At 39.9% G+C, this 22,958-nt stretch overlaps 1 protein-coding gene and 1 long non-coding RNA gene across 4 annotated transcripts in view; one reads left to right on the forward strand and one right to left on the reverse strand.

The window, feature by feature from the left end:
* The window catches only part of MTUS2 (microtubule associated scaffold protein 2), a 257,315-nt gene extending 236,105 nt beyond the window's left edge, over positions 1 to 21,210 (reverse strand). For all 3 annotated transcript variants that reach the window (XM_068181191.1, XM_068181183.1, XM_068181186.1), the window contains exon 1: positions 21,099 to 21,210. The gene's annotated coding sequence lies outside the window, so the exon portion shown is untranslated. The remainder of the gene's footprint in view (positions 1 to 21,098) is intronic.
* On the forward strand, positions 3,978 to 6,525 carry LOC137466499 (uncharacterized). The gene is made up of 2 exons (XR_010995197.1): positions 3,978 to 4,036; positions 4,122 to 6,525. It is a non-coding gene; the product is annotated as an uncharacterized lncRNA (long non-coding RNA).
* Positions 21,211 to 22,958: the final 1,748 nt, after the last annotated feature.

Raw genomic sequence — 22,958 nt, forward strand, 5'->3', positions numbered from 1 at the left:
CATTTTACATAATTTTCTTAATCTGTTGAGCCTGGAAACATCACATTCTGACACATGTTCTGATTCCCTTGTTACCACTGGAAGTTACATTACTTCAATCACTGAACCATGCTCCTGTGTCCAGCAGGGAATGTCCTGAGGAACCTTCCTCACCTCCTTCAGAGCAAGGGGACAGAGGAATGCTAGCACAGTGTTGGTGGCAGGGCAGACAGGAGCCATGCCACCACAGAACTCTTCACCTCCCGTGCCACCACTACACCAGCCTAGTGAAGGTGCACATGCAGATGTGGGATCAAACACTGCTATTATGGGACAGCTGCTGCCTTGCTCACCAGCTGCCAGCACTGCCAGCTCAGGTTGCTTGAGGAAACCTTGTAGGCTATAGCTATCCCATTCAATTAGTCATTCCCAAGTAGCTTCCCAGGAATAAGGTCACCTTCCAAGATAGGACTGAAATGGGTGACTGCATGCAGCTGCCTGATGGGGACATGTGCTGACCCTCTAACTCCTGAAAATAGGCCTGGCAACCCACTGGGAGAAAACTGCCTGGCAGGGGTCTAATTCAGGTCAGGAATTGCTCCAGCAGCTTCCCAGTGTCAGCAGACAGGCTCTCCTTGGGGCCTGGCAGTGCTCTTTGCTAACAGAGACAAACCTGTAGCTTAGCATAATACTGTAGTTGGTCAGAGAAAACCTATTATTTTTTCATCCCACTTCATTTGTCTTGACTACCCCAGAAAATCAGAAAAAAATAGTATGTTTGTCATGGCAGGAAAACTCAAGAACCTTAAATAAATGTCTTTTGAGATAGGGCTGATAAAGAAAAACCTTAGGTTCAGAAAGATAAAACCTACAAGTGACAGCAGAGATACAAAGGGAAGCTTAAATTTGACGTGTAAAAAAAAAAAAAAAAAAAAAAAAAAAAAAAAAAAAAAAACAGCGAGCTTTAAATAATTTGTGCCCAGGCAGAGTCTTCAGGCACATTTATTTGCTGTTTTCTATGAAGAAAACCATTATTGTTATAAAAATTACTGCACATTTTTTTGATGATATAGTTTTGTTGGATAAGAACCAATGTTGCCTGACAGTGCTTCAGCAGTAGTACTAGAGCACCCACTGTAGTTTAAATTAAAGCTTTTTAAACTCATTAAACAAAGTATATGCAGACCATTAAAATAAAAAGGGCATTTCAAAAATTCACAAGTTGTAAACTGTTCCTTTCTAAAATATTCCTATCAGCTAGGGTTACCTCCTTTCAGATTAACAGAGAAGTAAGCCTGAAAAGCAGGTAACTGTGACCTAAAGAAACTAAGCGGAAAATGTTTTGGCAGTTGTTTAGAATAAGTACTTTGTATCAAGCAGCTGATGATTTCAGACATGTCCTGTGTTTTTCGCACTACCTTCACAGTAAGGTGAACTGTTACCCCATGTTCTTTGTCAAAGAGAAGAACACAGTTGAAGTATTTACAGTTTGATATTTACCATTTAAATGATGGGTAAGAAAACAAGAACAGTAACAGATGGTCTTCTTTTAACTGAATTTAAGTTATTTAGAGCTATTTCTGGGTAAAAAAAAAAAAACAAAACAAAAACAAAACAAAAAAAAAAAAAAAAACAAAAAAAAAACCAAAAAAAAAACACCACAAACCAAAACACCACACACATACCCCAAAAAGCAAACAAAATCTGCCTTCCTGTTGCATATTATTCATCTGAGATTTAACAGCTACATTTGTTGAAATAAAAGTAAAATGTAGTCCAGTTTTAAAAGTACATGACTGATAAAATTTAGTGTCCCATTTTTAACTTGCAAAGGTGTTGAAGGAGCTGTTTTATTTGACAAGAATCTCTAAATACCACTTTATATTTTCACTGGGATTTGGTTGCTGATTATTTTCACAGCTAAAAACCTGCCTCATATGTTTGATCTTCCTCACCACCACTCCAAGTGAAAAAACTGTCTTAAGGTCTTTATTGTATCAGGAACTAACACTTTTGAAAACTAACTGGAAATCTCATTAAAGGAAACAATACACACACAGCTTATTTCCCAGTATAGTTTTAGGAGGACACTCTTCCACCTGACTTATCATTATATAAGGTCTTTCATAAAGACCACTGAGTCAGTTTGTCTCTAGGAAACAAACCAGTGACAGATACCAGCACTCCTCATCAGTCAAGCTAGCAACAGCCAAAAAACACCATACAAACCCTTTTCCAAGCAAAAAGGGATATCCCCAAAAATCAGATACAAGAACACCATGAACCCAAGCAGCTCCCAAGAGCAGATGCAACAGCACTAGAAATAAAAAATTAAATGTTTTCTTTCTCTACAAAGAACTTTCATGTCAAGCATGTTGTGCTGTGGCTTGTATAGAGCTAATTCTCTTCACAGTAGCTGCTTACTGGACTGTGTTTTGGATTTGTGCTGAGAAAAACAAAGTGTTGGTAATTCAGGGATATTTTGGTTACTGCTGAGTAGGGCTTACACAGGGTCAAGGCCTTTTCTGCCTTTCACCCCACCCCACCAGTGACTGGGCTGGGGGGTGCACATGGAGCTGACCCCAGCTGGCCAACGGGATATCCCAAACCACATCTGGGATCATGCTCAGCATATAAAGCTGGAGGAAGAAGGAGGAAGAAGGGGGATATTTGGAGTAATGGGGATTATCTTCCCAAGTCACAGTTCTGTGTAATGGGCCCCTGCTCTCCTGGAAATGGCTGAACATCAGCCTGTCCATGGGCAGTGGTGATTTCAATTTCTTGTTTTTCTTTGCTTGCATGGATAGGTCTTGCTTTCCCTATCAAACTGTCTTTATCTCAACCCACAAGTCTTCTCATTTTTACTCTTCAGATTCTCTCCCCAATCCTGCTGGTGGGGAATGCATGAGGGGCTGACTAGGGGTTAAACCATGACAAAAAAATATGAACTTCTACAGCTTAAAGGAGGTTTTCGGGTTTTGTTGTTTGGGGATTTTTTTTTAAATCATAGCTTCTGAAAAAAACATCATCACTGATTTTCTTCAGAAATAAGCATATTTTAGCTCAATAGACTTGTGTATTTATCCTTTGTCTAAAGTGAAAACATTCACATTCAGTTACTGAGTGCCTGTATAAGCAGCAAGTTACGGTCACCATCAGAATTAGTTTTCCTCTGACATCATAATACATAATTCCCATTACAGAAAAGAAAGTGTCTAGGAGAGAATTTAAAATTGTCCATACTGCACTTTACATGCAATTGTGGAACACCTTTTTGGGGGTAAATTTTTTTTCATTTGCTCTTAGTGTTTGTATGATCTACCATGTTGAAGTCATAGAGATAAAAATCCTTGAGCTGGAGAATTGTCAAAGCTGTCAAAGCCATTGTGAGGTCCAGAAATGCTCCTTAATGCAATTGTGGAACACCTTTTTTGGGGTAGATTTTTTTTCATTTGCTCTTAGTGTTTGTATGATCTACCATGTTGAAGTCATAGAGATAAAAATCCTTGAGCTGGAGAATTGTCAAAGCTGTCAAAGCCATTGTGAGGTCCAGAAATGCTCCTTAATGCAATTGTGGAACACCTTTTTGGGGGTAGATTTTTTTTCATTTGCTCTTAGTGTTTGTATGATCTACCATGTTGAAGTCATAGAGATAAAAATCCTTGAGCTGGAGAATTGTCAAAGCTGTCAAAGCCATTGTGAGGTCCAGAAATGCTCCTTAATTGCTCCACACACATTCATCTCTAGCTTTTCTGAGGAACCTGCCAGCTAGGGTTAGTTTACTGCCTACCTTCTACTGTATTAAAATGCTCATCCACTGGGGTGTTCCTAGCTTTAAAAATCTTTCTATAAAGGAATTTGAAGATGTTTTACAGCAGTTGCCCTCTCAGATCAGAGCAGAAGCCCATCAGGCTTCACATCCTATGTACAATATCAGTATGAACCATACTTCATAGGATGACATAAGAGTAATGCAGAGAGAAGGAACAAACATTTCCCTCCTCTATGACCCCATAGCCTCAGATCCAGCCATTACAGACCAAATGAGCTCTTGCATGTAAGAGTTTCCTTTATGTCCAAGTGCCTCCTAAATTACTGCAGTTTTTATGCATGACCTGTCTTCCTTTTAACTTACTGGCCAGTTTCAAGCAACTGTGGTGGAAGTGCTCAATTCCCACAACTTTTGTGGAAGTTGGTGATCAGGGAGTAGAGCTGAAGAAAGCCTGAAAGGCTGCTTTCATTTCACGTGACAACAGAAATCTTCGTGGGAAAAATTTTCCTTCATGATGAGAAAGCCTCAACTGGAATAAGTATTTTATGACACACCAAGGAATTAATCTCTTTGTCACGGTTTCTCTCACATGGTGACTGTCTACTGCCTAATGAGGTGCTACTGTGACCGATGTTTCCACAGCAATTCCAGCATCACCAAGGACTCTTCCCTGTGTGGCTTCTCTGTACAAAAGGGCTTGGTACAGCACAGTAAAAAGTGAACTAATCATGAGAGATAAATCCAATAGAAACCAAGCTTCAGTAGTTCTACTAGTTTTGTGACCATTTGCATAATTCTGTGGTTTTGAAACCCATAAAATTGTCATGTTTTAAAAATTCTAATAATTTTTGGTGTACAGTGTTTCATGGACATGTTAGTTGATAAATGCAACATTCCTTTATGTGAAAGGGGCTTGCTCTTTTTCTCCTGAATCAACATTTGATTTTAAACACTGTCCCATTGCTTTCATGGTAGAATGTAGGGTGATTGGAGCTTCCAGCACTCATAAGAAAATTCTCTAAAATTATTTGAACACAGTGGAAGTGTAACACCAGATAGTTCAGAAACAGCTTCTTCCTACCCTTATTTTTGCTGATACTCCTATTTGGACATGATAACATGTTCAGCATACAAGAAAAACTCTATCAGCACTCATAACACTGCATAAGAACTCATATTTACATGCATGAGAATTGTCTGTTGTAGCTCCAGTTTTAAGGACCAATAATTCAAATATGGGGATGTCTGCCAACCTGGAAAAGATGATAAATCACACCAGTCACAGATCTCTGGTAAGAACCAAAACTACAAAACACTGAGCAAGAGGTTCTAATTACTAATGTCCTTTTCTCTAGCTACCTTCCTCTGGCAATTCTGTGGATGCTAAAAACCAAAGTGTCCTTCAACAAAAACAAACTTCAATTCTAGTGCTCTTGAAATTTAAATTATTCCCAGTGCCACTGTAAGACTTCTTCCTGAAGGATTGTTTTTACCATTGCAACACTGGTGTCTGATGTACACACATAGTTACTTTTCAAGTTGCTTTTACTGAGGGGACTATCCTAGTACCTGGATTCAACCTCCAGTCATGCTTGATATCAATTAAATATTTCCAAATGCCTGAGCAGAGTATAAAAGAGTAGCCATGCAATTAGCGAGTGTCATGGACTCTCATCAGTGCATGTGAAAATGGGTCAGCAACATTTAGAGTGTGCACATGTAAAAGATGATGTCTCAGGGTGCTTTCCAGCTCTCCTCTTCTAAGTCTACAACATACATCATTGAAATGAAACCTGTGTTGAGCAGTATCTGTTTCTAACATACGGCAGACCATTTCACCACCTTCTTTGAAAGCTTTTGTTGGGTCCCTGAAGTTTACTTCCTCATCATCCCTCCAAGTTTTATTTCTGCCACCCCTTAGACTTCTTTCAATTTTTGCACCTTTTTATCCTTCCCAGTCTGTTTTCTCTAACCTCATTTTCCTGCCTTCTCTTCTGTATTTCCACTTAAATTTAAACCATGCTTGCAGTCATACTGTACTGATTGTTTCACTAAATCATGAGGAAAACAAGTGAGAAGTACCATCCTAAGACAGCTGAAGCTGTCAAGGAGTCTCTTGAACATTTAGCTATGAAAGACCTTCAGCTTCATTAAGAGATTTTGTTTTACTCACTACATCTACTGTGGCTTAAGATCATGCTGAAAGACACTCTGAACACTAACAGTTAAGCAGTGCAAGTGGCTCAGTTCTATGTTTCTCAGTGTGCCAGATATTTTTACGTTATTCCTACACAATTGCCAGCAGCCAGGGCCAGAGCGTGTGTAATGATGTGTGTCACTGAGAGCACTCTCCTTCAGTCTGCAGTGCCCAGCCATGCCAGCAGCCAGTCTGCTAAATGATCAGTTAGCATCAAGAATAAAGAGTTTAAGCTGTGTAAATAAGAAGCATTCATGTAGTTGGGAAGGGAGGAATTAGTCATTGTGCTAACAGAATATCCTGACTACAAAAAGGACCATAGTCCACACAGATCAAGGATCTGCTTATCACCGATATCAAAAAAGAGGATTACATATTGCATTAACCAGAGATATTTTCATATTCCCTGCTTTCCATATCCCAGGCAATTTTCTCTGACCTCTCAGAAGAGAACACTCAAAATGAACTCTTGGAGTATAAAAGTTAATAAGCAGCAGGGATGGCTGAGATTCACTAGATCAGTGGGAAGCCAACATCTCAGCAGCAAAATAAAGATTTCTTCTGTTCTCTAAAGATACTTCATTAAGCACAAATTCTTTCATTACACCAAGAACATGAGGTGGCATAGACTCTTCCACCTAACTTTGATAAACAGCCTATGCTTATTTGCTCTCACAAGAAAGAGAGACTGTTCCCTAATGGAGTGTGAGGTTGGATAAAGGAAATGGTGCTTGCAAGAGGGCTTGTAGACTAATCAGCAAGACCCAGCTTTACTACAAATGGAGACCAACTGTGTTCTCTAGTGAAGAGTGACTACTTACAGTTTTGGGCAATTCAAGGCAAAGAGGAACCTCTGCACTGCTCTATGTCATGTGTGTATAGCCTCTCTCCTGGAATAAAAGTGATTTTCCAGCTCAGAAGGGTGACCAGCACACTTGAGAAGGTGCTCAGTGATGGCTCCTCCTAGTAAAACCCTCAAGTCATGTGTAAACAACCAGACATTCTGCAAAGGGAAGCTCCAGCTCTGACAGATCTCCACACTTAATACATGAGACTCCAGGACTATAAATTCCACTCTGTGCTGTGGAACTTTCCTCAGGATATTGTCCTACCACTGGTTTGCAGGTGCATTTTTTTCAGAATTAGTGCCATTGATTCTTCCCTTGTGTTAAGTGGCAAGGACAGTTTTTGTAATTCCAGCTGGTAAAAAAACTCTACTCCAAGAACACAGCATAAAGCCAGCTGGATTTTTACAGTAGCAGCACCCTTTCCTTCAATGCAGCTTGCAGTATTATAAACTAGAAATTTAAGGTAAAATCCAAACTCCTTTAATAACATTTAAAAAGTGAAATAAAATTTGGTATATTATGAGGTACAGCCTGGAGGTTTTTATAAAAAAGCTGTGTCTTGAGGACACAGACTGTGTTCATAATACAATAAACCAATGAAGACCTAATGGGCTCAATCCACTGAAATTTGAATGGAACTTGTACGCTTGTGAAAACTGTATTCCCAGTCAAGTCACACAGCCTTTTGAAGGCAATAAGAAAAAACAGATGAAAAATAAAAGAAGGAAAAATAACAACATGCTTAGGGTTTGGAATGGACCTTAAAGATCACCTAGACCCAACATTGTAGGCAGGCACATCTCCTACAGGCAGGACACAATGTCTCTGAAGCAGTACCTGCAAGCCCCAAGAAGAATTTCTGTTCTCACTGATGAGGACAGGATAATCTGATGGAGACTTGACACCCATGACAATGCCTTTCCAAGGATTTAGAAAGAAGGAGAGTTGTTGGATTCCCACCATCCTACTCTAAACATGAAAGCTGGGCAAAAGCCATCAGACCCTGGCAGAACAAGATGCATAATCTGATTCATGCAAATGGCTAGTGAAGCCAATAAGGCTCTTGACAAGCCTCACTTCTCAGAGTGTCATTCTGCATTATTATTTTGTGATTTAAAGCCCCTCTTCAGCCAGCCCATATAAAACCATAAAATTTCAGAGTGTCAAATCAAAGACCCCACCTCAGCAAATTGAGTGTCCATAAATGGCCATTCACATAAGAGCTGGACTGGATGGTTCCTGTGGGTCCCTTCCAATTAAGAAGATTTTTGGAGTGTGAACACTGTATAATTCAGGTGTTACTCTCTGGTAGAGTTGCTGGAGCTGACTCAGTGTAAAGCCAGATGAGACATTCAAGCCCCAAGTAGTTTTCTTGCTTATTCTTGACCATGAAAATCCAAAATGCTGAAGTGAATCCATGGAGTTCACTTTATAAATTGTCCATCTTTGAGAAGAGATTTTTCATTTCCAGGAAGGGCTTGCATCAAAGGGCAGAAAACTGAAATATTTAACATTCTTGCTAGTGATTTTCTTCATAATTAGAAGGGAAAAAAAAAAAACCCACAAGATCAGAACTGACCCACGATTATTGACTGCATTGGTTTGACGCTGGCACAATGCCAGTGTCCCCATGAAAATGCACTTTCCCAAATAAATGCCGTGAGATGTGATCAGGAACAGAGCAGAGCAGGCTCAAGCTTAAAAACAAAGGAAAGAACTTTATTAAGCTACTACTATGATAAAAGACACACACTGAATTCAGAATGAAAACCTTCCAAAACATTCCTCCTCCCCCCACCCAAACTCCAACAAACCACAGTGAGACACAACTTGGACCCTCAATCAAGTCATCACCCTTCAGATAATCAATACTCAGTCCATCAAGGGAGAGAGAAGTCTCTCTTGTACCATAGAACCCCAGGAAACACAATTGCCACCTCTTGTGTTTCCACATCACACATGGCACCGCCCAGAGAAAATCTGCCAGTGTGACACTCTCCTTTCCATGTCACAGTGCTCTCACCACTGTGCATGGACTGAAACTGCTCATAGGGCTCCACCTTTAAGGATACTTTGCCAAGGACCAGAAGAACAACAGTTCAGTTTCTCATTTTCAGGACAACAGTCCCCCCCCATTTTTTCCTCCCCTGGGGCCGAGGGTCTCAAGAATAGAGATCTTCTTCCTGAAGACAGGGGGCACCACCACACCCTCCTCATCAATGCAGCAGGTCACTCTCTTGGCTCCAACCATTGCATCCCCCTAAAAATGCAGTCTCTGTTGCAGGAGAAATTGGCTCAGTCTATGGCTATACGAAAAAAGTCCAGCCAAGGCCACTCCATCATCTCCTCCCACCTAGGATTATTTCCCTGTCTTCTTCTGACATCTCAGGCCTCAGGCCATCTCTCTTCTCTTTCAAACCAAGGAGTATTAATATTCCACAAAGCTTTCATTATCCAAGAAGGGGTTAAAAGTCTCACTCCCAGGACAGCTGAAATCTCAGCCCAGAACTCCAACTCCCATGGCTGGGCACCTCCCCCCACTGCCGCATAGTCTCTGTCTCTTTCACTCTCTCTCCCTCTGGGGGAGAGGCGGGGGAGAAACAAAGACATCTCAGATTTTCTCCACCCTTCCATCCTGCAGGGGCCGGCCCGGTTCCAGTCCCTTCAGCCCCTGGCCTACCTCTCCCAGGCCGCATGGCTTCCCCTCCCCTACCCAGCCTGGGGCTGGGCAGGGGAGAGTCTGCATCCTTCACTGACCGGAACCAAAGAGAGAGAGCTCCCCTGGGAGTTCTTGCTTTTAACCCTCTGTGTTCTCAGAGGCGTGTCCATGCCTTCAGTGGTCACTCCAAGTATCAGTATCCAAACCTGACTAGTGATTGGTTTGACCCCAACTTCCTGAGAAAATTCACTTCCCTGTCAAACCATGACATTGACCATGCACAAAACTCATTACAGTAAACTACAATACAACAAAACTTTTTACCAGCGTCCCCATTCAACTTCACCAGTTCCCAGTGTGTGGAAATAAAATCCGTTTAAATGTAACAAACATAATAGTGCTGCTGTTAAGAGTCCACTGACAAGTGGTTCATGAGTGAGGCATTAAAGTGGCCAAGGATCAGGTAAAAATGTGAAGGGCATTCAGGGCTGAGGATAAGAACTTTCTACTTCTTGACCACAGATGAGAGGCAGCAAAGGGGGCTGGCACAGAAGGTGGTGCGGCAGGGAAGGTCAGCCGGGAGAGTGGCTGATGTACACAGCTGTGATGGGAAAAGCACGTCCATCAGAAGTGGGGCACTAAATATATAAGGGATGTTACAGGAAAAGTGACAGGCTTTCAAATAAAATGTGCAGGTAACTCCCTGCTGTGAGAGTGGGAAGTAGTCAACTGTGCTCTCTCCACAGAAAAATGTACAGGAGAAAAAAAAAAAAAAAGAAGAGAATATCTATTTTAGCTACATGCTTGAAATACCAATGAGCCATTCACAGAGAGAAACCAGAAATGCAATAAGGTGCAGAATGGCATGGCAGCACATCAGACAGATAGTCTTGGAAAGAGCTGACCGAGCAGTGGTAACTGCAACTGTGAAAGGTGGTAAAACCAGGTCAGTCCCATCCAGGAGTTAAAAAAAATCCCCCACTCAGGGATGGGGATGAGAAGATGAATTTATAAAGTAATGGCTGGGCAAAAACATCAGCATGTTTCCAAATAAAATGTTTTTCATGTGAAGTGTAATGTCAACAGCAGGAAGATAAATCCAAGAACATTTAATTTTTTCCAGAAAAAAAAAGCTGAAAAAGTTGAGGAAGAAAATGTGTTAGGTGTGGCAAAGTTTGAAGAGACCCATTAATAGTGGTAAAAAGTGCAATAGAGTAATTTTTCAGAGAGCTGTTTCCTTCTTCATTTCTGTATGAATAGATAACATTCCCTCTTGCATTTATCCAGACTTACATGGCTATGATACCACCTCACATAATTGCAGGTCAGTGGAGCAATAACAAGATTTTTTCCTAACTGAACCAAAGCATTATTTTCAAAGCATGTCAGTATGAATCTACACATAGTTCATTATAATTTGTGTCCTCTTCTAGTTAGGAGATGAGTCTTTTGGCAACATGCTATTTCCTAAACCTCAACATACTCTTCTTGCCTTTTGCCCAGGTGAAGGAAGGTGGGAAATCAAAAAACCAACAGATCCAGAAGGTATTTACTGATGGTAAAAGTAACTGATATGAGTGGGGGACTCAAGCCAGGAATTTATAGCATGGATTAATTGAGGGGGACCAGAAGAGAGACTTGGGAAAGAAAAATCAAGGTTGCTGACCTTGAGGGTGTGGAAGGTGGTGATAGTCAACACCTATTTTCTCACACTGTCACAGCAAGTTTAATCTCAAGCATTTATATGACACAGGCTGCAAATAATAATTTCTTCCCATTTGGGATAAAGTTTGGTATTGGAAGAGCTCAGTCTCCTTCATCTACTCCTCTAAACTTTCTTCTACCCCTTCATTGCCACTTGCAGCAAAAGCAAAGCAATCCTTTTTATATCCTTTAGAGTTTCATCTTCACAGAACACTACCAGTTGTCCCCAGAGTTCTACTCTATATCCTATTACAGCACTACATGGGAATTAAATTAGCAGATGCCAAGCCAATTGCCCAGGGAATTTTAGCAATGTAGTCTTTGAAATTTACTGAGTGGAACATGTATTCACTGCAAAAATAGAATGATGCTAGTTTCTCTAAAAACTGTGTCAGGTTCACAGATTTGTATGTTCTAGTCTAAACTAGAAGTAACATATCCCTAAATATATGAAATATTTATATTACCTTTTGTGAGTGAAAACTGAGAAAAACAAACATTAAAGACAGATATATGCCTAAATTCAGGCCTCCTCTGTTCAGAAAATCCCTAAGAGACATATCTAAGAAATATATTCTTCAGGAGAAATTGGGAGAAAGATCATACATGTTTCCCTTTATATTTAATCAAAGGATTTTGGTGTATTCCTGATGTTTTCTCATATTCAAAAGTGGAACAATTATTTTTTTCTCCACTGTTTTATGGAACCAGCATGCAAAGCATGCTTTTGACTCCATAGAAAAAGCATTTTAATGTCAGTCAAATTAATAAAGCCCCAAAATTTACCAATTTTAAACAGCACCGGGGCAGACAGAAGAAGAATGCTCTTGCAAATCCGAAAATGGAGGACAGGCCCCAAGCTTCCTACATTTATTTTTTGAATGGTTTATTATGTCAGCAAAGACCTCCTCTTCCTTAAGAGTCAAACTCACTTGAGCAAGAAGCAGCCTCACTCTCTCCTTTAGGGGCACCTTTACGTGGTAACTGTTCATACCCTGCGTAATATTTGGGCAGACAAAAGGCTTACTATATGTTTCTGGCAAGTTTTTCTTTTTAAAAAAGTCAAAACTAATATGAAGTATTTTATCCCAGTACTAATTAATGTAATAAGAGCAAAGCATTGTAGGAAAAAAATTAAACCCTTGCCTTATGAGAGGAAAAGTAAGATCATTGCTGATGTTTCTGGGAAACCTCCTAGCTATTGTAGCGATGGATCCCAACAGTGGAACACAGACAAATCTGTAACTGCAGCTCAAATGACAGGATGACAGGAATTATGTAAATTCTAGAAAAATATACATGCCAGGCTACAATCCTATGTACTTCCAGCAGGGAAAAAAAAACGAGTCTACATCTATATACCTGTAAGAGTAATAAAATAAATAAGAGTAGAACAAATTTTGCGTTGAAAAATCCTGCAATTAAAAAATTATGAGTCACTCCTCCAAACCATCATTAAAAATAAATTATAATACATTTATTTGTCAATTGTTAATTCAGACTTTGGGAACAGTTGCATTGCTTTTTTCCTCAAATTGTAGGTATTATAAAAAGCTTATACACATATGTATAAATAACGTGTATGCAAATTGGCACTAAAACAATCATGAAATATCAGGAGATCCAGAAGAAAAATTAGTAGGACTGTAATGAATATCATTGTAATCAACTAGGGAAAAAACAAACAAACACCCAAATAAACAAAACAAGGAAGACTGTTTTAGTCTTATTCCTTACTGCTCACACAAGTTATAACAAGCTCCCCATGAGCACAGACTAGATAAAAATGTCTTGTTTGGGGAGGAATTGAATCCTCAGGCCCAAAAAGTACACTTTAACTAGATCCCACGGCCACAGAGCTACACACCTCCATGTCACCCTGTCTCTATCTTTCTCACTGATAAAGAATCCCAGATACTGTGCCAGCGAAGGACACCTTTAGATCCCACAAGTGGATGAGGAAGGGTCACCTTCTATCCTACACCTCATGCAAAATGAAGCAGCCCCAGGCACAGTATGCAGAGAACAGGGATGCATGGACAGAAAACCCTGAGAAAGTCTGCAGAGTCCTACAGACTGCAATACTGAATTTTGAATGGCTGAAGTGCTACCAGTGATCAGATCAGCTAAATGCAGGGATGCTCACATCTTAGTGTTAGCAACTCTCTGGGGGCAACCACAGTTCTGAATGAGATACAGCACTGCCTCAAAAATGCACACCATTGATTCATTCTCTAGAACTATCATATGTATTTCCAGACAGTGCTTTGAACTTGTATCAGCAAGATCAATAGTGCTGCCTTTTATAGATTGGAACTCTGCAGCCTCACAGTTACTACTTCAGCATATATGAAAGACTAGCAGGATACAAAGGGATCTCATTCAGCTCAATGTGTTAAGACAAGAAAAATCAAACAGGCAGGTCTTTGGCTCCAAATTACTCCAAAGGTCAAGATGAAAACGGAGCACATTACCTGCCATGCCATCTTATAAGCAGTATTAATATTTTCTTATCAGTCTTGATGCCAAACACAAACCCAGCCTGCAACAACGTTAACATTATTGCCAGCAGATCTTCTGACTTTCTAGAGTGACCTGTCAATTTACTCATCAGTCGATGATTTTTCCTTATCTAACATTAAATTGAGATTTGTACTTACCAAAATACATAAGCTCCAACAGAGCAGTGTACTGTTATTGTAGAGACTGCCTACTGCAGCCTACCTCTTTGCTCTCTGGCTGCCACAGCAGCTTTACAGTGGTGGTTCCAATCTCTCCATCTGAGAAGCCTTAGGACTAGAGAAAAGGAGGTTTGCTTCCAGCTAGAAAAACTGACATTCATTTGCAGCCAGCCTCCACCTTGCATTGAGGCTGTAAGTGGAGTAATTCAAAAGTCAATACTGCTGAACCTGTGTGCCCAAATACTCTGGTCATCACCATATTTCACAAATTTTTACAGGAAAAAAATGCACATGGAGCAATAATTGTGTTGCACAGAGCACTGTGGGTCCCTGAGGAGACCCTGAGCTGAGCACTGGGTATTGCAGAACAACTCTCCACATAGAGGAGGGCAAGTAAATCCCTCCCTGCCACATACCTGCCTCTTGTTCAGCACTCTGGACACAGTCTAAGGAGCTTCCCCACATTCACAGGTGGCAACATAATTCTGAAACTTCACAAGATTTTTGTTTCATTTCAAAAGCCTTTGAGAGCCTATAGATGTGATGGTAAAGGAACAGAAGTAGAATGAAACTTAAAAAGAAGAAGAAACTGCAGCATTGCAGCTTATATTGGACAAGAAAAGAATATAGGCAAGTCATGGAGGCATCAACATAAAGATTACCTTCTTCTTGCCACATTTGATTCACAATTTCATTAAAACCACAAAGCTATTTTTGTGAGAATTCATAAAAATTCTCCTCAAAAACTAAATTTGATGGGAATCTCAAATACATTTCTCTGTGACTCAACATAAACTCAGATCAATTACCTTCCAGATAATTAATGTCAAAATCAACAATAAAAAAAAAGTGTTTCATTTTTATGCTAGCTGCCTTTGGACTGCTTTGGGGCTGCATATGGCCCCAGTTGAGAACATCTTCTTAAAAGTGTACTTTTGTCTGGTAGGCATCCAATCTCAGATGACCTCAAGCATTGTGGATGTTCTAGCATCTATACATATGTGCAACTGACATTATATGGATGGTATCCTGGAATACATGATTAATTTTTGTGTATTTTATCCCTCTTTGAGACAGTAAGTTATATAAGCAGCAGTTTCAATGATTCAAGCAGGCAGCTAGAAAGAACAGACCTCAATTGCTTTCTTTTTAAAATGTATACTTGTAAATTAAGAAGCATTTCAAGATTAGGCATCTGTCCAATTCTTTTTATCATTTAGTGTATTATGCTAATGAGGATGCTGTTTCTTTAATTATATCATTTGAAGAAAAAATTGCATTCAGTCCCCTTGATCTTCTTTAAAACCATTCCCATGCTTGATTCCCCTATAGGCTTTAATCACGCTGCCTCAGTGTGAAACTCTGCATTTGAGCAAAACTCTTCTCAAAACTGGTTCACTGAGAAAGTTTAAATTGTTCTCTCATTGGAACTATGTCCTCTACCACTTGGCCACTTTTGGAGGAAGAGCCATAAGATTCAAACTAGCACTAGTTCAAATGAAGAGTAATGGTGATACTTAACATACAGTGTATGTAACATACTAAATGCCAGGACTTGTTAGACAGGGGTAGAGAGACAACTGAAGTGAGCTATAAAATAATACCTTTCCATGACATTTCTCAGTAGAATTCAGAAAAATCCAATTCAAAAATCAAAGCACATATCAGCTGTTAAACCTCACTATGCAAAATTACCCACATATGATGTTCATGGGCATTTGTTATTAGTCAAATGCTTCACTGAGGCTTTTTTGTCTGTTTTAGAACACACACTACAGTAACTAAAGCAAATGTATGTTCCAGTTACAGTATATCCATTTAGAGTTTAACTGCAGTATTTGTTAACATGTTGTGCTTTCATCCTGCACTGATAGACTGAATCTTGTTGAAGCTAAGAACCAAATTGCACTAACATCTTGAAGCAAAGTATTTACAAACAAATATTCTGACACCTCATTTATCTGTTTTGCCATAAAATTGGCTTATACATGATTAATTATGAAAAATAAGCACAGCATGCTTTCATGCACTTTTACTTTGAAATCCAGGTCACACTTTGTTTTGAAATTCAGAAAAACAATATGAATAATATAATTAACATATCAGAAGATTCTTTGCAAGTAACTTTATTTAAGCAGGCTAAACCAGGAGCTTATGAAGTTGTTGCTATTTTGTCATTGCAGAGAAATAATTTCTTAACCCTTGTTTATATACTTTACTTCATTTGACTAATCCTTTGTATTGAAAGGATTTTTGGAGTAGGTATCCTCCTACTAAGACAAACAATGCTGAATGAAAGCAGTGCTCTTGTCCCAAAACATCTATAAGCTAATTCCTTCTCTGTGGACTTGTTTCCAGCTGGGATGCTGCTCCTTAGAAACAAGTCCATAATGGTGTGATTATAGATGGGAAAACAAACTTGACATGTAGAATCATAGCTTTGTTTAGGCTGGAAAAGACCCTTAAGATCATCAAGTCCAAGCATTAACCCAGCACTGCCAAGTCCACCACTAAACCATATCCCGAAGTGTCACACCTGCACATCTTTTAAATACCTCCAGGGATGGTGACTCAGCCACTTCCCTGGGCAGCCTGTTCCAATGGCTGGAACAGACCAGGCTGTTCTCTTTCTGGGAGGCAGCTTTTCCTAATAACCAATCTAAACCTCCCTTGATGCAACTTGAGGACATTTCTTGTCCTACTGCTACCTGGGAGAACTTGCACCTGGCTACACCCTCCTTTCAGGCAGTTGTAGAGAACAACAAGGTTTCCCCTGAGCCTCCTTTTCTCCAGGCTAAGAAACCCCAGACTTCTTAGCTGGTCCTCACAGAACTTGCACTCCAGACCCTTCCCCAGCTCCAATTCCCTTCTCTGGACACACTCCAGTACCTCAATGTCCTTCTTGCAGTGAGAGGCCCAGAACTGAGCACAAGATCTGAGGTACTGCCTCACCAGTGCTGAGTAAGACTTTCATAACCCACTTGAATACATAAAGTGAGTCATTCTACAGGTTCTCCACTCATGGCACTTAGTTGTCAAAATACCTTTGTGATGACACATTTCAGTATTATACTGTGCTTTTCTCAGGCATTTGCATTTGATCACCTCACGTGAACTATGCTCTGTCTGTACAGCTCCTTACAGACCCTCCCCCAAGTCCAGATGTGAGAGTCATTTCTGGCAACAGAGCAAGATCCACCTTGACCAGTCACTTGCTGGTGAGAATGTAATTTCTAGGTGCATGCTGTTTTCACTAAACCATTTACCTGGTTATGACAGTAACAGCCGTTTCTCATTACTTTAGTTTCAAGACTTTCCCAAGGAATGTGAAAAGAGAAGGTTTATCAGCTTTTGACCTCAGCTGCTTTCTAGAGCCAGCACCAAAGCCAGCTGCAGCATCAATGCGAGCTCAGGAAGTTTGCCTTGTCTGCACAGCAGCCGAGCAGTGGCCACTGGCTTGCAAAAGGCCACATGGGCTGGGAGTTGCCAACTGAAGAGGTCTGACCAGCAAACAAGAGCCTCCCATGTCAAAACGAATGGCCAAAATACTTGTGATTGGTGTATTGCAGAACTAGAAATAGAAAGCAATTCTTCCACTGTACCGTGGTATTTGAATAGCTTCTCTTTTAAAAGGGCAAACAGTTCATTCCCCTGAAAGCTTGACTGCAATGGCAATGGCTGGGCTTCATTTCAGTAAATATTAGAATTGCCTTTTTCAAAAAGGAAGCTCAGTTCTTTTAAAGGCTAAGAAGGTAACAGACAAACACACAATATTAAAAAAACTCAAAACACTAAAAGGCACTGTACTTATTTATGAGAAAAAGGGTGGGAAGAAAGCCATGGATACATGTCCAAGAAGGAAAACAGAATCTGGAATACTGGCAAATGACAAGCTGAGAGAGAGGCTGAGGTCTGCTAGAAATCCATCAAGTGAGATATTTCTTAAGCATGTGTCCTCAAAGGTATGAAAAATATTGTCACATTGAATTTTATTCTAGCAGAGAATCTGTTCTGGAAGGACCCCTTTAAAAGTGTGGCTTTGGGAAAGTCTGCAAATTTTAGTCATGGCTTAATACAAGCGAGCAGTGAAATCAACTCTAGCTGATGTTATATTTGACTCCTACTGGATACAGGTAAACCATCTAACCAGAAAATTATGTTTCAATACAGGCAAAGAGCAATGCTATAATTTCTTTTTCAAATGGAAAACAGTCTTAACCAATATCTAATTTATTTGTTTGGATATTTTAGAAAGGCCATTTCTCAAAATTAAAAACAAATCATATGTTAAACAGAGCAGGGGAAAATAGTCACATACAAAAATATAAAAGGACCTGCTAAAGGATGCTTTATTACATGCCAAAAATAAAAAGGAAAGTCACTGTGCTACAGACATGAAAGGAAGCTTCTATGGTTGAAAAGTCCTGGCTACAGAGAGTGAAAGCAGCAGAAGAAAAATCTGTAAAACAAATGCATAGTACATAACAGATGGGGGAAAGCCACTGTTAGCAATGAATACAAATTAACATTGCAGAAATGCAAGCAAACAATGGAAGCAAAAAAAAGTAAAAAACTATGGTGAAGTTTATAGCAATATTAGCTTCTCCCTAAATGAACAAGAATAAGAGAACGCCAAGCAATGACTTCAATAGTTGGTCATTCTAGACAAAAATTACCAAAAAAATCAGAAAAATGCAGATTTGACAACTACTTCTCCACATTCAGAAAGATGCAAGATGCCCTATTCACTTGTTACAGTGATAATGATACCACTATAACTTGTGAGAGCTTCAAGTAGCCCCTCAGTTTAAACCCTGCATTCAAGAGCAGAGGGCAGATGAATCAATAACTTTTAATTGAATGACTCTTTTAAAAGCCATAGATGCACTAAAGGTTCCTGGAGACTGGAAAGACTATCCAAGCAGCATTTACAAAGGTTAAGCGGGATAAGCAAAACACCTATCAAGCAGTTAGACTGACATCAGTAGTAAGCAAGAGCAGGGAAAGATTAGCATGGGACACAATCAATAAGGCATTGAAAGACAGTCACATAATTAACTCCAATCAACACAGCTGTATGGAAAACAGTCCTGGTCATGTAAATCTGATCATTTGTATGCAGTGACATCATCATTTGATAATGGTTTGTGCTGACAGGACTTATTTCTAGCCCTAATTTCACACTACTCAGTGATTTAAAGTCATGCAATACATAAAATCCTGAATTAAAAGATTCACCATACTAAATCAACCCTGCTTATAGCAAGTGAATTTCAAAAGTGACTAGCTAAATGGATAACTATGCAGAGAATCAACATCCTGATAACAGATTCCTTGTCAGTCCAGCAGGGGAAAAAAGTGAAGTACAACACTCAGAAGCTCAAAAGAGATACAGACTGTCTTGGAAGGCAGGGCTCATTATTTACTGAAAAAATGTAACAGTGACATGGTAGATTGAGTACTACTGGCACCCTTTAAATCAAGACCTGGTCTCTTTCAGAAAGATGTGCTAAATAAAAATCAAGGGACTCCTACTGAAATACTATGAATTCCTCTGACCTCTGCATTGCAGGCAAGAAGAATAGATATTCATGTGGCCCTCTTTGGTCTTTAAATTCATAAGCCTGGGAAACAATGACCCAAATATTATTAATGCCTCAGGAATTTAATGCAATAAGTGAATCATGCTTAATCCATCTGATACAGTGTAAAGTGCCTTGAGTATTTCTATGGGTTTTCAACTGTAATCCAGTGTTAAATTACTGGATGACTATTAAAATATTATCAAGTCACTTCCCTGAAATTCAGATTTTTTGGCTGAAAGTAGCAAAAATCTATCCCTATGCACAAATAGGGAGGGGCAGTATCAAACTCTTGATCCACACGTCCCCATGCAGATCGCTTCGACCCGTTCCTAGGAAGTGTTATTAATAGTAACACTACCAGAACAGTATTTCCATGGCATATCAGAAAGCCTCCTAGCAAGCACAGCTGTAACTAACACTAATTTCATGCAATTAGGGTTGTGCCCATATATCCATCATCTTCCTAAGCCGTGCTCCGTGATCAGTACAAGAGGTGAAAGCCACGTTACCCCTGCCAAACATTATTTGATTCTCTCTGTCTGAAACAAAACACAGGGTTTGGAAAATTCCATTCCTGGAAACAGCTCTGAAATAGGCCAGGAGACTTTATACTTCCAGTTTTGCAGCAGGAACCAAAATTGCAAAAAAAGACTTACACCCCAATGATGAGTAGGCACAGTTACAATCACTTTTAATCCAGTGCCATTTGTAACAATGGAAATGCATTTAAAAATATTTCTATACAAACTTTGCATCAGTGTCCTGCAATGCTGTCCTCAAAGAGATGATGCGCACTGCACTGTGCATGCTCTTCTTTCACATGGGAAAACACACAGGCCTGGAGCATCACAAGCCATCCGTGAGCCCATAAACACAAGATTTCTCTTCTTTGGTGCCTAGCCATTTGACTGCTGCAGGATGTACGTGCCACTCAGAAGACAGTGACACTCCAGTTCAATCACTTATTTCCCAGACATAATCACAGTATTTGTGACTGAGTGTAACTGACACCAGAGAAACTGCTTTTGACTTTGGGTCTCCCCAGCAGAATGCTTATGCCATGTTGGTGTCTGAACTCGTCCAGCCAAACTGTTTTTTATCACTTGAGGGACGGGATCATGCCTGGCCATGGGAAATGCATACACAGAGGCTTCAGCAGGCATTGTTATTGCTCACCATGAACACCTCGTGCCACTACAGCACAGTTTTACCAGGACCTATGCCACAGTCATCTCCCCACTGACAAAGTTATGCCTTCCCAAGCATGTAAGACTACCTTCAAATATTGTTACAATGCCTCAAAAAGTGACAGGATTTACTTTAGATATATACACTTTATATATTTACTTTTTACTATTTTATATTTACTTTAGATATATAGTACAATGGTTTGGATAGTCATATCTTCAGTGTACACTGTGCCTAACAAAAAAAGCAAAAACATTAGGAAAGCAGAGGTGTATTTTGGTTAGATAATTCTCCACAGTAAAAAGCCTCATGGTCTGCTTTGAAATCACCTTTATCTCTGCTGCTTCCACAATCATTAAATGGAATTTTCATTGGATAAAATAGCACTATTCAAAAAGAATCAAGGACTTCTTGAAAGAGTTCTTTGGTGGCAAGTACATTTAAAAGATGAAATCAGACATTAATAATACAAAATACAAGCTTACCCAAAATGATGGAAAAACAAGTTTTTCTTCCATTGGTGATAGTTTGCCTTAGAAGACAGTCTCAGGGTGGAAACCTTAAAAAAATAAAAAGGAAAGAAAAAACAAAACCAAAACAAAAGACTCATTAGAACTAGAGTAGGTAACAAGGGCATACACCATCAAATCTTCTGTAAACACAGTGCTGAAGATTAAACATCCTGCTCTTCTGATTAGGATCCTGTCCAAGTTTCCTGGCATTAGCTCACAGATAAGCTGGTCTGCCTTAGCACTGAGTGAAGTGAAGAAATGCACCTACTCTTAAAAGGGGAAAAGGATACAAAACCTTTGTGAAACAAACTCCACATTTTCTGTTCCTCTTCCTCTGGAATATCTTTAGAGTAAGTCAACACTCAAGTCAAATTTAGGTACAGAAACTAAAGGGGAAGCACAGATTCCACCCAATCGGGTTTTAATATATTTACAGAGATCATTGTTTTAAAGACACTCTGTGCTACTTGACACCCTGTCCCCTTGCCACGTTTTGATGCGATATGGGTGATGTGGTGTTGCTCAGGGAGATTTAGCTGCATTTGGTTGTGATGAGATCATCCGGAGAAAGTATGTAAGGAAAAAAGAAAAACAAGAAAGGGTGAGGAAGATCATCCAGAAAGCTTACAGAAGGAGCTTCTCACAGAAGTCAGGAAAAGATTACAATCACAAAAACTAAACATTGTGAATCAGAGAATGTGAGTTATGTCAAAAGACAACAGGTTAAGGCAAAGAAGGAAAGAAAGCCAGTCCTGAGATTTGATAAGAAGTCATGAGATGTGCTTTCAACCAATGGTAAAAAAAGGCCAAAGCCAAACTGCTGAGATTCAGAGATGAAACAAAAACAAGCTCTCTCAAGTAGCACTGACCAGATTAAAAAGATGATATAAAGAGGTGAAAAAGGTTTTGGGTTGGGATTTTTAGAGGGGAAAAAATTACAGGATTTTTTTTCTTAATTATGTCAGTGATGTGCATTTGTTTATATTATTATGGGAATGAGACAGGAGATATTAGAGTGAAGAATTAAAACATATGAGTGCATGGAAGACCAAGAAGAGGGATTTTACTGTGGAACAAGCAGAGCAGGTAGAGTTTACATGAGACCTGAGAGTATAATAGAGAAAAGGGAAGAGAGAGAGAAAGAATGGGGAAGCAGAGGCAAGGGAGGAAGGGGACATCAGGACAGTCTTTTTTTCCTTGTGGTAAAGACCAAGTCGACAAAAGTTAGATGAAAATCTAACTACATTTTACCTTTCCCCCCCACCCATTTTCCATTCCCCAACAATGAGTTACTTCTTTTCAAATAACTCAGTTAAATTAAGTTGTGTGTTCAGCCTCATTAGCCACCATCTCCATTCCCCTGCGGTTTTAATTAGATAGGTCTCTTTGTGCACAGCTACCTCAATCCTTCCCCCCAGACAATCCCACAATGTTGTTTCTTTCACATCATCATTCTTCAAATGCTCCCAGTTACACCAGAGGCAGCCCAGGTGATCAGGGCAGTGCAGAGCTCTCCCCTGGAGATAGCAAGGCAGGATCAGCAATACACACACACTCCTTGAGCAGGGCTGAGCTGCCCTTCCACACTGTTCCACCCATTTTTAATAAGGAAATTTAATTAATGACAATTTATGACAGAAGGGTCAGACCCTCTGCATAGACACCAAGCCCCAAATTTTTCCCAGTAGCCTCCTTTCTGCTCTGTGAGCCACCCATCACCTCCACACCCACCCCATGAAATCATAGAGCAGGAGCAAGGCCCCTACACCCCATCAAAGCTGGGGGATCACAGGTGTCCCCGACCTCAGAATGATATCTGGCTGCAGCTCTTCC

The sequence above is a fragment of the Anomalospiza imberbis genome, chromosome 2 (genome assembly GCF_031753505.1).
Source record: "Anomalospiza imberbis isolate Cuckoo-Finch-1a 21T00152 chromosome 2, ASM3175350v1, whole genome shotgun sequence".
Lineage (NCBI taxonomy): Eukaryota > Metazoa > Chordata > Aves > Passeriformes > Viduidae > Anomalospiza > Anomalospiza imberbis.